Below are 15,746 nucleotides of genomic sequence, written 5' to 3' on the forward strand. Positions count from 1 at the left end.
TAAAATTTGTCATAAGTGCTTGTGTCACAAATAATATACATCCTCTTCTACAAACATGGGTCAGTTACCTAGTATTCATAATAACATAAGAAAGAGTTGGTACATATTAACAGATACCATACATTCCTGTGCTTCTTTGTACCTCTGTGATTGTTTTACTTGTTATGCACATTATTCCATAATGTTAAGTATATGATCTGCGATAATGGGATTTAAAAGTCAGTGACATTAACCCTTGGCTACACCCTTTAATGCACTTTGCACGCGGATTATCTTTTGTTGTGTCAACATATTTTTTTCTTGCTTTAACCAGCAGATGTCACTTTTAGGCAATAAAGCCATGCCTGTAAAAATATATGCAGAGTATTCAGTCAATAGATAGATAGATAGATAGATAGATAGATAGATAGATAGATAGATAGATAGAGAGATAGATAGATAGATAGAAAAGATAGAAAATCTATCTATCTACATATCAAGCAACAAGCATAGTATTCAAGTCTATTGTGATACTAAAATATACAGTTACTATTGATGTTGCTATATATGGTTTATATATGTAAGTGTATAGATAGGTCAGTATAGGTTTGTGTGCTGGGTTTACTTGGAAGGGTTGAACTTGAATCTATCTATGTAAAATTATAAATATCTCCTGATAAGGAGGCATCTGTGACATACCTATCCTAAACATTAGAAGGTAGGATATCAATGATTTACGAAATAGGTGATGTGTTGCACCAGAGCAGTAGGTTTTACAAAGGTATATTCATTTTAGATAAAGTTTAGTTGCTAGTGTTTTTATCTGCATTCTCTAGCAGTGGATTTTTAATGCATTCCATCACAGGTGAATGTAGGAGAAAGTCAGCAAAGGCTGTTCATTTACTTAGTAGTTACTGGGACACAGGCAAGTGCTGAATGTAAGTGGAATGAAACTTCATGCATTCTACCTGCTCTCATGCATCACAGTGAGAATGATCACATAGGAAATGCAGGTCTGCGTTTCCTTCTGCATCCCCCACAAATATCCAGCACAAAGAAACTCAGGTAAAAACACTTGCCTGTAAGAGCCCCAAACCATGACAAATAAAATTGGATAACTAGAAGAAAGTTACAGAAAAAAAGCATTCAGTATGGACACAAAGCCACCATTGCTCAGACCTTTTCTGTTCTTGGTTCCTGCCAATGTCCCTTCTAATGTTTTGTAGACTGTGTGTACAAAATATTCGTTATGGGCAAGTTTTCAGTGTAGAAACACATGCATAGACTGATGCCACATGTGACCAAATATAATGAATCAGAAACATTAAGTTCTCCACTCTCGAGATACACCTATATATATATATATATATATATATATATATATATATATATTTGCAATCGGTCCGCACTCCCTTTTTACTCACATATCACAGAGTCTTTCTGGGTGCTGCAAATGGTTGTTCCATATATAAATTTCTCCATGAATCAAGCGCACTCCAATTCCAAATATTTGACTTTATTGTAGATAATTACATAATTGTTACAACGTTGATGTAACAATTATGTAATTATCTACAATAAAGTCAAATATTTGGAATTGGAGTGCGCTTGATTCATGGAGAAATTTATATATATATATATATATATATATGTGTGTGTGTATTTTTTTTTTTATATTGACATTTGTGTAACATAAGTATAAAAACAGTACTTATGTTGAATATGTATTGTATTATTTTTAAAATATTTGTTTTCCATTATAAAGCAAAGCATTGTTTTGTTTTTAACTTTACTATCACCTCTATAGAAAATTTGTTTAAAAACAGAGAATGAGCTCTGTATAAACAAGTCCCTTCCTTTCCCTAGCTGCAGTGTTTGAGCTACAACATGGAGCTGGTCACTGCTCCTTTATAAACTATAACAAACAAGGAAAAGTTGTGCTCACCACTAAATGTTAAACCATTAGGCAGGGGGGCAATGAGGCTATGACCACAAAATTCATGCAGACAGCAACAACCTAAATAAACACCTAAAGGAGAACTACATCTTGTGCCTTTTTTGAAATGTCAGACCCAGAGAAGAGAAATGGATAAACATTTACAAATAAGCCTACCATAACTTTAATGGTTCAGATGTTGTGTGTATATAAATACACATTTACATATACAAAACACATGCACAGTCCAGGTTGCACACTCCAGCTAGATAATATAGTACTGTATATATATCTTGTTGGAGGAGGTCAACAAGTACTTTATTTGCAAAAAAAACAATAAATGCAATGGGCCTGTGGAACCCTTGTCTACAAGGTTATTATTTGTTACCACCTATCACTTGGACATGAAATGTAACAAAGATTTTTAGGTACGCTTCTTCAAGCTTTACCGCAGGGGTCCTCAAACTAAGGCCCCCAAGGTCATTTACCCAGCCCCTGCCCCCGCTGCGTCCTCACCCCTGGTTACTTACCTGTCAGCCTCAGCGCTAATGACATGACGGCTGGTGGGACAAAGCTGAGGCAGACAGGTGAGTAGCCAGGTGTGAGGACGCAGCGGGGACGGGGGGTTGTAGTTTGAGGACTAACTATAGTCCGGGCCCCCCAACAGTCTGAGGGACCGTGAACTGGCCCTCTGTTTAAAAAGTCTGAGGACCCCTGCTTTACTGGTCATGTTTACCTTTAAATAGGTCCATGATACCATTAATTGGTGCTTATTCATTAAACTACAATATCCTTGACTCATTCTACACATGAGATGCTCTCAACAGGGGGTATGTATAAGCACAGCTGGCACAAACTACAACAGAATAGCAAACACATTTTAAAGTTGAATACATGAATAGTAAAGACTGCATATTGACCACATGGTATAATTTTATATTAATGCATAACACATATTTAATGTAATAGAACTGGCCAGGCATCCCAATTCAAAATGTGACAGTTCCTATGTAGTAGATAATTTATGTCATTACATTTTTATTAAAGTCCCATGTTTGCTCTCCAACATCTTGTGACATCCCACAAGCTAACAACAGTGTTGCAGAAATATAAAAATATTGCATAACAGGCACCCTGCTATAGTTATAAAAATATCCAGTAATGTTAATATCCCACACCCTCTGTTTTAACCCAAATTTGATTTCAATATGTGCCCTTTTTTACAGCTTTGCCTCCTCCTTCAACTCTATGGTGGAAAGATCCGCAGTCTGAGAACTTCTGCCCAGTTATTGTACCATTCTACATGTATATTTACATATTTAACAAAATGATCTCCAATTGTCTTAGAAAAAAAACCTTATTTTCAAAATGTGGTTAATTTAATTATGTTTTTCAGAAAACAATGGCAAAAATGAATGCTTATGAATAAAATAAATTACAACTGCATTTACCCAATAACTGTCAGCAACCATATTTAGTACTGCAGGCTAAAAAGTAGTAGTCTAATTAAAAAGTAGTGGGTGGAGAGGCTACCAAGACTCTGCCTCACCACCCACTTGTTTGAGGGCCTGCCTGCGCAGGCAGCAGGCATGTACATTTTCTGTAAGTAGAGTGGCTACAGAGGACGCTGACTGCAAGGTCTGATTCCTATATAATTTTGCCACTGAATTCAACCAAAGGCCTTACTTATCAATAGTGGACAAATGTGAACCTTGGTGCATTTTTGCTTCCATTCATCTAACTGCAGGTAGCTGGAAAGATCTAGTAACTGATTGATTTCTATGGCATGAGAAAGGGCTGGTGCCCTATTGTTGGCACAATAAACACTTTCTACACAGAATCGGAGTGCTGCAGTGTGTTTATCAGTGATTCATTTCAATTGGTTACTGCCTAGGTGGAAAGTTGTCCAGTGTTAAATGGACCTTATAAATTGCAGCATAATTTTAGTTGTCTGTTTTAAAATAAGGAAAGATCTCATCTTCTAATTTAAGCCTTTAATATATTACTTACCACTTATTTCATTTACTTTGTAATTGTCCTCCTTGTGCTATAGCACTTCTTTAAACACCACTGATTAGATTTAAAAAGTGTTAATTACTATCATTTCACATACGGAAACTCTTTACTTTTATTCCAAAATGTGCAGATATCCTTGTTTAATTGCATTTGAAATAACATTCAAGGCTTTATCGACACTATGTACTTCATCAGTTAACCTGTTCAATTGCTCTTAGATAAAGGATATTATAGACTGCAGTTATCATTATGGCTTCTTTCTAATTTAAAAAATCTCATCCAACAATGACAGTAGGCACATATGCTCTTCACATTTTGTAAAATGAATGACAATTAAATTTACCTAAAAATAATGATGAGCTACTATTACTATAATTAGAAAGAATAGTGGTTCAAGAAGCAAGATTTAATGGAGTACAAAACTTTCCAATGTACAAATTCCAAAAATAAAATATCACCTATGGGCTTATTTTTAAATTTTCAAATATGAGAATTTCAGTTGTTTTTCTAAATTGAATAAAGTTGCATATCGAATGCTTGCTTATTTATTAAGAAGGAAAACTTATTTGAATAACAACACTTCAATACCTTGAATTTTTGAGATTACAAACTCGAAAACAACTTCTAAAACCTCAAATTGAAAATATGGCTTGACTATGTCTAGGACAACTCCCATTGACTACTATATAAACTCCAAAGCTTAAAGGACATGTACACCCCACACACAAAAATGTAATCAGTGAACAGACTCTTTGAAATCTTTCAATACCTGCCACTCTGGTTGTCCAGGGGTTAATAGTAAGGCTGCAGTGTCCCCTTTATCACTTAGATTTGCTTCTCCTCCTGTAACCCACTCAGCCCCCCCCCTCAGGAATTTGCTTTGGCTGTTGGCTTGTGGGCATGCTCAGTTGTTCTAAGCTCAGATTACTAAACACACCCTCCAGTCTAGCAGCCAGTGAAGAGATGGCATTGCTGGTTCCCATAGAAACTCAGCTCTAGCTGTCTGCTTCAGTTTTTTTCTCCCAACCAACTCTCCTGAGCTCAGCTCAAACAAAACAGAACTTTTATCAAAGACAGTTCTGCCTGTGTGAGCCTGTATTTTTGATGAAATGTAAGCTGAATAAGGGTCTCTGTGTGTGTATGCTGTTTGCAGATTTAAATGTATCCAATTATGTATCAGAGAAAAAATGGCCACCAGGTGAAAGCTATTTGGTTTAGGGAAATATGATGGTGCTGGCAAACGGAGGGGATATATCCAGTACAAATGATGCCATTTGGGTGGGGGAGACGTGCCCAACTGATATACATTGTAGGCAAATGTAGGCTTTACATGTCATTTAAGTTTAAAATTCAAAAAGTTTTTGGGTTTTTGCACTTTTTGAACCATAATTCAAATTCAAGTATTTTAGCACAAAAAAAATCAAATTTGAGCAGTGATAAATCACCCCACTAATGCCTTGCTGGATCTGACTTTTGAAACTGACTTTTGAGTAACAGGAGCCTGGTGACTGTGAAGAACCATGCAATCCTGTCTTCTGCTGCATTAAGAACCTGCAGTGCAGATTGGGACAATGCCACCTTGGTTTTAAAAATGGCCTGAGAAGCCCGACAAAGTAATAGGCCAAGATTCAACTAAAGTAAAAAAAAAAAAACATGTCCAAACAGATTTTGTTCTGTGTCATTTATTAAAACTTAAAAGTTAAAGACTATTCTTAGTTCACTGTTTTACTAAAGTACTAGCATAAGAGCTAAACCAAACCCAGTGAATTATTATATAAGAAAAAGAATATGATCTTAGCATCTTGGCAAGTGGAACTCTGGACTTGTTTAACTGAGATGTCATAACAACGCTGGTGTTCTGCAAGGGGAACAATTAAATGTTTGGGAAAGGCTTAGTGAAAGACTTACTTGCTCATGTCTTGTCTCCACGATGTTTTAATGCTTTAGATCCCAAAGCCATAAAAAAGGTACAAATAGTGGAATTTAGACATGCACACATTTTGCTTACTAGCAAACTTGTAGGAAAGCAAGCCAATGCTGTATTTTATAGTGTAATACTCAATCAGTACTTAATCAATACTCAATACAGCTGAGTTGACCAGCTGTATAGTTTGTCCCTAAGGAAGACCACTGTTTGTGCTCAAACATTGGATTTTTTGTAACAAAACTTTTTTGTGTACATTAAGTCCCAGTGCGTGCGGTACTCTGTCTCTATATTTACAGGTATTTTATTTGACCAGCACCTGGTCAGTTAACAACATTTTTAGGGTTGTGCTCCTCTTTGCATATATAGATAGATAGATAGATAGATGATAGGTAGATAGATAGACAGATAGGTACGAATCGGAATCACAAAATCCGATCATTTCTGATGATCGAAAATGTCACGAAAATTCTTTTAGTTTCAATACAAAAATTTAGTACTTACTATTCAAAAGTTAAAAAATTTTCTTATTTAAACAATCGTATTCATATTGGCGATCCAATAGTCACAAAATTTTTGTGATCCCAACAATTGTAAACGGCGCGAAACACTTTCTCACTTTGAAACTTCAATGCATGATTTGGGAAGCTTTGGGACTCAATGCAGCTCCAACCTGGCCAAAAGAAAGTTACGATATCGAAGCTTAAATGAAGTCTGGAACTTTCATACTCGTTGCAACAAATACAATTTTGTCACACAAATTGTCGTGCAAAGTATGAAAAAGTTGAGCAAAGTTATAAAAATATTGTAGAAAATTCGCACAGTTCTAAAACCTGGAAAAAATACCAATTTTTACTATTCGGACTCAAACGTACATTGATAAATGGGCCCCATATACACATTGGGTCCAAAAGCTAACTACTTTGCACCATCTTGCTCTGCAAAGTAGGAATCAATACCCAACAACAGATGCAAGAAGATTCTAAAATAAGAATTATCACAGCTAGTGCTCTATCAGTCATCTTATTGCTATACTGTGCATATTGAAATTACCGTGCAATTTTGCAATTTCCCTTATTAATAATGGTACACTTTAGGTGTTTATAGCTATTACAGGAGTATGTTTAATGCATTTGGTGACAACCATAAATGATCATGAAGAGACAGATAAGTGTAAACAAAACAGAAAGCATTCACACCAGAGGATCCTCTTGTATTAGTTGGCCATGGGTGAAAAAAAATGCAGTTATTCATTTTTGCTTTAAGAATGTATCGCTATTGTTGCTGTAATATAGCTCCCATCTATTTAACCCATGACAACATGGTGTGAGATGTAGTTCAGCAGCATTTGGGTGCAAACACATAACAAACAGGTGTGCTTCTACTTAACTATGGAAATGTTTTGGTCTTTTAACAACTAACATTGGAAAGCTACTGAATTAACATTAACAGTAACAGTAAATGTGTTGCAATTCACTCAGTTGGCAGAAGTGGCAATACCTTTTTCAAAGGAAGAGACAGCAATGCCTATGGGCAGATTCATCAAAATGTGAGATTAGAGCTTTATACAGAAGAAATCCACCCATTTTCTATTCATTCCTATGGGGTTTTTAGTAGAATATTTATCATATGGTGAACTCTAACTTTCATCCGTTTATAAATTTGCTTCTTAAAATCCAAAATGAATTAAGAAGAAAGTGGGCACATTTTTCTTTAGTGTATTCTAATCTCACTTTTGATAAATCTGCCCTCTCAAGAAGGTATGCATAGCAGCATTTTACACAAGACAGGACACACTTCAGTCGACAATCATTCATTCTTCTGAAACTAGTTGTCCACTAGCAATCTGAATACCGTATATACTCGAGTATAAGCCGAGTTTTTCAGCACTAAAAATGTGCTCAAAAAGTAAGCCCCGGCTTATACTCGCGCATATACTAGGATATATACGGTAAATCGTTGCGCGCGTTTGGATGATCGAACGTGCGTGCTGCCGGCATCGTAAGCGACGCCGCCATTAAGTTAAGGGATGCACGGAAGCTAGGGGTAAGTGCTGAACTTGGTGGACAGGATCCTGGGGCAAAGACAGCCACTCTCACAAAGCTGCACTTGCAGAATCTACTTTGAAAGCGAGACACATCGCTGCGCCATTAAGGGATGCACGGAAGCTATACACTGCCTGTGCCTGCCCCTGGACAGATTCTTCAAGTGTAGGGGCAGATTCTGGGCCTGTGTTTATCTGCAGGCTGTGAATCTGCCCTGTGTGGCACAAGCCTTAGCCCTCATGGGCAGCTTTGGGCCCCAACGTTTTGCAGAATCATTAATCCCTATAGTAAACTGCAATTACAATGATTTCAGTGAATCTAACTATGAAATGATACTTCATAGTAACAATACTGAGCATTTATAATGGCAGGTTAAAGGGCAAAAGTGGAGCATAATGAAACTATATTTTATTTTAGTGGAAAATAAAGGGCTGGTTCTATAGTACAGCAGAGAGGGCATGTTTCTTGGCTAACAGCACAAGAGGGCCCCCCTCGAGGAATTATGAAAACAGTACACTGACTTCTAGTGAATGTCCAATTATATATAATGTAGAAGGAGGATATATTTCCCAATTTGGAATTTAGTTTGTACAGCTGTATTAGTTGTTGTTACTATCAGGAGATGTTATTTTGCTTAGCCCTCTTGCAGTGATATTAGGCACACCTCGCCTGGATCCACCAGCTACTGTGCTCTCCTACACCTGTCACTTCTAACTTCTTTCTCAGGGTATTGTGCTTGGGTCTGAGCTTTCAGAAGGAGCCAGCGCTACACATTAGAACTGCTTTGAGGTAACCTATTGTTTCTCCTACTCCCATGTAACTGGGGTCGGCTTATACTCGAGTCAATAAGTTTTTCCAGTTTTCTTAGGTAAAATTAGGTACCTCGGCTTATATTCGGGTCGGCTTATACTCGAGTATATACGGTACCTAGAAAACCTGCACCTTGATAGGTCATCTGCCAACATAAGTGCAATTTTTTAGTTTTTTCTCCTCCAGCTATACTATCTTGTCTCCACTTCCTGGACAGACAGTTCACTCACAGCCCCATTCCTTTATCATAGAACCAGAACTTATATTGCAGTGTCACCCACTGTGACCTACAGCACTTATTTGCCTATTTGTGTCTGTAAGGTTCCCTCCCGTAGATCCTACAAACTTAAAACATCTTTAAGATTGTTTGAAAACAGAGAGTTATACCATGTTTTACCATCATAAAACATTTTCTGAGATGCTCTAAATAAGTGCCTAAATAATATAGATTCTGAAATTCTTCAAAAACTTCTAAAATTGATGCCAATTGATGCTAAAATTGTGAATTAAAGCAAATGGTGGACATTCCAGATACTGAGAGATTTGACAATCAGTAAATACTAACAATTTTTGTTGGCGTATTATACAAAAAATGTAAATCTTGTTTGAAAAATATTTAAGTAAAAATGTTATTCATTTTGTATAACTAATTAAATAAACACAGTTCTTGGTGCCAGACTTTTGGATCTTTCTGCAGATACAATATTTATAAAATGTGTATGTGTTTTAAAGATAGAGACAGAAAGTTAGAGACAGATAGCTTGAAAGGCTATGACCCAGGAATCTTGCATCACTTACTTGGGCATATATATTTTTTGTCTAGAATTTGTAAATTCAGCAGCCCCAAGCCTGTCTGTGTAATGCTGTATAACAGTGCTTACCAACTGGCAGCCCGCGACCCCCCTCTGTGTGGCCCCCCACTTGTCTGGCTGCTTTGATGGCTTACCTTTGTGTAAGCTTTAAATGATATTAGTCTTAATATAACATAATATAATTATTTCACATATGAATGATGGTGTGAGTCAGGACGAAGCATTTGGGTTTTTGCTGCACTACCACCATAGTGATAAAATAGGTGTGGTTTGAAGTGAGTGTGCTTTAAAGGGGGAGTGGTCAAAACTGGCTTCCATTAGTGGCTCTCCACCATGTATGCGAGAGAAATTCCGGCCCTCGGCACCACAGAAGTTGGACAGCACTGCTGTATAATATAAAAGCTAATATAGGAATAGTGCATATAAATCCTTTATTTTATCTAGTGTATGCTTTATTTTTCACATTCCTTCTACACCAACCTTTTCCTTTTGAATCTTCATCCAACTTCATCCCATTTTACTTTTCTACCACTCCTACTGCTGTCTTTGTCATCTTATTTATCTCTTCTTCTGCCTCTCCTTACCCGTTCACTCAGCTGTTGCATGGTTCTACCACATCTCCTCACACAAAAACTCACTTACTCCTATTACCTCACATATCCTCACAACCTTGCTGAAGGTTTCTACTGCATTTTCTCTCTCTCACCCTTCTTGACTATTTGCTTCTAATGCTTTAGTTCCTTTTTTACCCAGTGCTCCGACCAATTCCTACTCTATTGCTTCCTCAAAATACCATAACTCCTTATCTCAGCTCTCCTACTACCTGTCTTTCACTGCTCACTACTTTTCTTTACAACAAACTCCTATACCTATTTCAAATTCAATCCTGCTGTCTTCTTTACCATACCCTAATGCAATGCTCATGGTTTTCTCTGTGCCTAGTTAGTCCTCCTCATTAGTCCTTCTCATCCCATCTGTTAAAAGCCTGATTCTAGGCAATCTTCACACCTACATGTTCTCTATGACCATTGATGACTGGGATAATGGATTAGTTCCTAAATAGTACTAAAGACATATGTTATAATAATGTATAGTTTGGATTTTTTTACATATCAGAGAAAAGCATACTGTATTAAATATATCATGCCTGTGAGTAAAATACATGATATATCAACCTATAGAAGTCAGATATTTCTTTCAAACAGGGTACCAGTAAATTTTACCTGATGATCAGTTGCTATGGTTTCTATACCTGGTGCAAACTTTAAAACATATATCACCCCAATGGCTAGAATTGGCCTTTAAAAGCTGAAACTGACCCTTAGTGCTAAGCTTTATAAGGATTGGCTTTGCTGAGATATATCATTACAATAACAATGGGAGGAAGTGTGGCAAATTAAGGTTTTTCTTCTTAAGAATTTTGTATGTGGGCTTACAGGGTTTTCTGCTGACTGTGACACTATCTAATAACTGCATTTACAGCAATAACTCCATAAAAGTAGCTCTAACAGTGACAATCCTTCTTATTATCCTTCAACCTGCTTTCAGTATCTGGACAGTTTGTGGTTAATGGCTGATCTTTCTACATTCCTATTCAGACTCACATACAAATATTTCCAAAACAGTGGGCACTTGGCAACTTAACCATAACCCTTGAAAACAAGGAAAAAAGAAAATTCTGTCTGCATGTAATGCCTTTATACACATCTGTAATTGATGTCACTGTTTGTTCAGGCCTTTGTCTCTCAAGTGTGCAAAGCAACGGTTGCTTCGAAACAGGGCCGACCATCTCCATTTATCTTTTCCTGCACAAGAAAAATAAAGTTTTGCGTGCGACTAAACAGCTAGCAGAGCTGAATGATTTTCTGTTGTCAGAGACCACGAACTGTGAGTTAAACCAGCCACACGTAAGTTAAACACTTTCTCTAGAATAAACCACCGGATAACACAAACTTCTGGAAATTACTTTTTTCTCCTAATGTTCTGTTTCACATTTATGTCTGTAATTTTCCTTTCTTGTCACTTGGGATCACTGTGTCAATATTTATTTTTAGTAGGCTCTTAATAAACAGTCTTATTTGACATTTACTAAATCTTTTGGACCTTTTTGTATTGGGACTAAACTAAGCGTTGAGTCAAGAATGTGGTATTTAAATGCCCTTTACAATCCAGTTTGACCACCGTCTGTTATTTTTCCTTTAGTTTTACTCTGAGCTTTGTCATTTAAATATAGCATACAAGTAATGCATAGACTGCTATTTTGATTCATGAACATTTACTGAACAGATACAGGCCAAATAGGCACTTTGGTACTCCATCAAATGTTTCTCAGAGATGCTATGATAAAAATTGCAGATCATTGTTATATTAAAACATCTAGTAACTCTCTTCAATTTTTAGGATATTTTTGTTTATGTTTTTTTCCAGGTGTAGGTTAGGGAAAGAATGCATTTGCCATTGTCCTCCTTGGTCTGAAAATGTCATTGACTGTACAAAATATATTGCACAATGTAGAAATTATGTTTGCAATAGTTGGGCTATATTTCTAGCATTCATATCAGGGGTGTCACTAAATTTGCCACCCTACCCCTTTCATGAATCCACATCCTATATAGCTAATTTGCAATCAATTTTGATGCATTCTGCAGACTGAACTGATTCATATGCAACCATGCATCTAAATGAATTGCTAATGGTGAAGTACAGCAAGCAACATCCCACTGGCAACCTCCCTGAAAACAAATAAATGTTACTATAAAACTACATCAGAAGAAAACACAAGACATAAAAGAATGCAGGGGCAGTTTTTTAATGTAATTCTTAAGCTGAATGTAAAAAGTGTGACATGACTCAAGCAAGGTTGTACAATAGGTCCATACAAGAACATCTGATGGATTTTACAGAATGACTTATTTATGCCCAAGTTTTAACAGGCCATCATACTTTTAATATGCGAGTAACGTCAACTATATCAAGCTGCATTAAATTAAAATTCTATAGCCTAGAGCCAGTTACAGCATTTTAAAATTCATAAGAACATTCACAGCACGAAGGTAAACATAGTAATATACCAACTTCAGTATAAACAGCCATATAAATGTGAGAAATATACTTCTGTATAGAGTCAATCTATATGCAAATATCGTTGAGATTACATATCAAGACCTACACAAATGAAACATGTTGTTATATCTGATACATAATGATAACATTTCATCTATTATAATGAATCCACCCATGCATTTTTGTGTGCACCTGTGACCCACTAAGTTATTTGGGCACTGGACAAAGTATTGCCATACGGCTCTCAGAGCCTAAATTAAATACATTAGAACTGTGAACTTGGATGGGGATTGTGTAGCACAGATAGGATACATATGCCAAATACAGAAAAATATGTTTTCTGTCTATAGCAGGTATCTCTTTTGTGGTGCATTTGTGGTCTGTGAAGGTCAAATACAAAGTATTACCCCTCTAACCCACACAGCAGCCTTTATAATATAGAACGTCCATAGCCATACATCTACTAATGTAAATTCTGTCTAATGCTTTTCCAATATTTTGTATATGTTTTGACATTTGTGTAACAAACACTAAAATCTGATATTCATAAGAAGGCAGAGAAGCAGGGACTTTTTTCAAAAACAAAAACCAAGATGTTCCTTGAATGAAGAGATTTTGTGCAAAGTTGGGAACTTGGGGACTCTATATTTTTCTTTTTTAAGCGCTGCACACAACAATAACACATAAAAACAATAGTGTAAGATAATAGGCCTTCATATTTAATGAGCTTATAATTATCACCTTGTTTTGAGTTAAGTAAAAGAAATGGTAAAAAGATCTGAAGTGTCATTTACAACAAAAAATGCAAGTGTGGTCAGGCTCAAATGGACATAAATGTCTGTACTGATGGCATTCATTAAAGGCACTAGCACCACAACACTTCTTGCACGTCCATATAGTTACAGTAAGTACACAATTGCAACAACCCAATCTGCTCTGATAAACAGTGCACAATTGCAACATTCAGGATGGCGGTAGGTCAGGGTATCCCAACATCAATATGTTGGGATACCCTGAACTACCACCACCCTGAATGTTGTGGTAGTTTCAGGGTTCCAGCAGCTGGCTGCCTAAATAAGTACTACAGACAGCACTAAAATAATCACTGTATGCCAGAATTTACATAATGCCCACTTTGAAAATGACTACATGTCTAAACATACATTAGCATAACCAGTAGCATTTTGTATTGTCTGCATGCATTATGTGCTTTTCTGTGAACTTCCCAGAATGCCTTGGCGAATCTAGAGAACTCCATAAGGGTAAGAGATCTAAATCTACAGACATCCATAAGAGTAAGAACCCACAAAGTGGTTGTGTCACCCGCCTTGAAAAGTCTTTCCACCAGCAACAATAGGGGTTACCAGTGGAAAGCCCTTCACATTGCTTTGTTTTCAGAAGTCGTGCTAAGTTGCCTGCAGGTGGAAACTGCGCAACTTCGGATTACTGAAGCAATGTGAAGGGCTTTCCACTAGCGAGTTAAGGTAGTAAAAGGTATGCATTTTTACAGGATCTTATAAATTTATAGCAAGCCAATCAAAGATTTGCTTTCAAAACCCCTGACTGGTTTGCCTCCCTGAATAGTTGTCTTTAGTTACTATACACATAGCAAACATTGTACATTTTGTTATATTAATCCCTGCAGTAGTTATTTTAACAGTTTTACATGGCATTTTCATACAGCCATACTAAGGTGCACTTTGCTAGTTTCGGGCTGAATTAAATAAACAGAAAAACCGTACTACTGTAACTGGATAATTTAAATCTCAAATCACTATTTGCTCTTTAATCCTTTTCCAGAAAACTTCTTTTTTGTGTTTAAACCCCTAACTGCTCAAAGGGGTTTGCATTAGTGACGTGTTGAGGAAATATGGCATCTCTGATTAAACAGGTCAAAGAACTCAGAAATAAGTCTCATGACTAAGCAGATAGAATGCAGGCACATAATGCTAGCACTGCCTCCTTTCTAACACATGTAATATGAAGTCTCCAAAGGCATGATCAGTTCAGCTCCACCAAATCTTTAAATAAATAGTCAACGGGATAAACAGTCTGTTCTTGTTGAAAAGCATATGTCTGAAAAAAGAAAAAAAAATGCCTAGAACATGAGCAGATTTAAGACTTGCATAATAAACATTTTCAAGTGTTTAAATCAGACTGTTAACTAGGCTTTCTGACAATGATATGATCCACATGCTGTGCCAGACTCCAATGAGATATACAGAAAATCAGCTATAGTCAACCTGTTGCAACTCATCTATTGCTGCATTTTGGTAGGGTGAATACACTGACAGCATATTAGAAATCAAAAGGGGGTGTTTTGTAATAAATTTTAAAATAGGCACATGTTGCATGACTAGAATTATTCATTTAATCCATGCTGAAAGATCATTGATTATGTATATTTTTATAAGCTCTCATTTTTAAAACGATCAGTGGATGAATACACAAAGCAGTGGTGCAATAACCATGTTCATTTTTTAATTAAAATCTGTTCACTTTCAGGTGTAATTGAACACTCATTACATTTGCGTTTTGTTTGCATTAGGAATTTTGGCAGGGGCCTTTAACAGGTCAGATAATACTGTAATATTAACAGTTTGAGCAATAGCCACCTTTATAATAGCCAGCCATAATATGATATGAGAAATGTGCCTTTACATATTTTAAAATTATATAACTAACACTGGACTGGTTATACAGTTTTATAGTTAACCCATGCAGCTTGGTGCTTTAACTCTAATTTATTCTCTCTCATTTATTATATATTATGGTTTGCAAAGCTGGTTTTGCTGATATGGGCATCTCACCTTATGTGCAAAGAGCTGGCTCATATATAATATTGTGCTTTTAATAATACTATGGGACCTACTGAATGCTCGAGATGGATTTCATGGATAAGTGGTCTTTCTGTAATTTGGATCTCAAAACTTTGAGTCCACTAAAAAATTATTTAAACATTGCATAAACCCATTAGGATTGTTTTGCATCCAATAAGGATTAATTATCTCTTTGTTGGGATCAAATACAAGATACTGTTTTATTATTGAAGAGAAAAAAAATTGAGTTATTTGATTAAAATGGAGTCTATGGGAGATGGCCTTCTCGTGGTTTGGAGCTTTCTGGATAAAGGGTGTCTGGATAACAAATCTCATACCTGT

General features: G+C 36.3%; 1 protein-coding gene across 1 annotated transcript in view; it reads right to left on the minus strand.

Moving 5' to 3' along the window:
• Window positions 1-15,746, minus strand: part of rspo1 (R-spondin 1) — a gene marked incomplete at its 5' end in the record, with an annotated part of 82,452 nt that overhangs the window by 23,487 nt on the left and 43,219 nt on the right.

This window comes from Xenopus tropicalis, chromosome 2 (genome assembly GCF_000004195.4).
Source record: "Xenopus tropicalis strain Nigerian chromosome 2, UCB_Xtro_10.0, whole genome shotgun sequence".
Taxonomy (NCBI): Eukaryota; Metazoa; Chordata; class Amphibia; order Anura; family Pipidae; genus Xenopus; species Xenopus tropicalis.